The sequence below is a fragment of the Pygoscelis adeliae genome, unplaced genomic scaffold (assembly GCF_000699105.1).
Source record: "Pygoscelis adeliae isolate BGI_AS28 unplaced genomic scaffold, ASM69910v1 Scaffold84, whole genome shotgun sequence".
Taxonomy (NCBI): domain Eukaryota; kingdom Metazoa; phylum Chordata; class Aves; order Sphenisciformes; family Spheniscidae; genus Pygoscelis; species Pygoscelis adeliae.
The window spans coordinates 738,282-739,665 of record NW_008824754.1 but is presented as its reverse complement, the minus strand read 5'-3'; positions in this window follow the sequence as shown (position 1 = coordinate 739,665).

Below are 1,384 nucleotides of genomic sequence, written 5' to 3'. Positions count from 1 at the left end.
ATAAATAATTCACATTTCTGCTGGGCTGCTCTCTGTGCCTTCCCTACAGGCAGACTGGCGGCTCAAAGGAAAACAGCTGTGATTAGCTGGAACTCATACCTAGAGAGTTAAAGGTATGTTTACTAAAGTATATTATATTTTCAAAACATTTCACTTCAGAGACTGATTTTTTTTTGGAGAGGGGCAACACCAGCAAGCCTCTCTGTCAACCGTTTTTCAGAAAGATAACGGGAGAGACTCTTCATTTAACTAAACCCGCTCCTATCACATCGCATCACGCTCCACCAGATGTCCCTTGCTGCAGTACCGCCGCCAAGGAGGCAGCTGGTTTTCTGACTGATAAAGCACGCAGTCACGTAACACCGTGGAATTAACCTGGAAGAGATCCCCCGGTGTTTCAGATTTGCCTGGCTGTCCCTACCGGTGGGTAACAGTGGCCGTTGGCACAGATATCACTGCATAACTACAGCGGTGAAGGACTCACATTTAGGCTCTGTTCATGCATGGTGCTGGAACTGCTCGTTAAAACCTGACGTTAAGCTGTGTAACTACTGAAATACCTCTTCTATAGACAAATTCAAGAGGATTCCCTCTGTAGGAGTTGTAAACCCTTCACACTCTGACTTTTCCCATCTATGCAAACTATCAGTCCAGTATTTAATCCATCCCCCTCTCAACCACACTTCTGCTGTTCAGATCTGGGAGTTCAACTTTTCCTTCTGCAACACCACTGCCCACTTTTACAACTGCTTTCAATGAACATGGGGTGGATGTCAGTGAGTGTGGGATAAGTGTCAATGAATACAGGATAGATGGGATAGTCCGCAGCAGTGTTTGGGCGAGCCAAGTTCACGTCCACCTTTAGCAAGTCGATCACCCAAGAACCTTGTGAGTAAATTCCATGTAATGAGATAGTATTTAGGTTGTATTTGTGTTTAACGTGACTGCAGCTAGCCTGGCCTCCGCTCAAGTCATGGACTGACCTTTTTGTTATGTTACAGTGTGGTCTGATAAGAAGCACACTGTATGGTATGTAATCCATGTAAAAATTAAAAAGTCCTTTAGCACTTATACGTCATTTGTCTTCTTTAGTGGTCGGCTGCATCTGCTGGAGGTTGTGGGTGCCAGATCATTGTGCTGGGAGCTGCCACCCAAATTGCAGCCCTTCCAGCCTCCCCTGTCCCCGTCACAGCTGTGTCTGGCTGCAGGATATTCTGTATTTTTGTGCTTCTGCACGTTGCACCGGCTTACTAAATGTTTTGAAGTTGGTGTGGGAGAATGTATCTGCTTTCCCTAGATCCCTTTTTAGGAATGTTTCTAGCCTGCCAACTCTGTGGAGTAAACCATAAAGAGACTGAAAAGCTCTGGACTTCTGGTTGTGGTC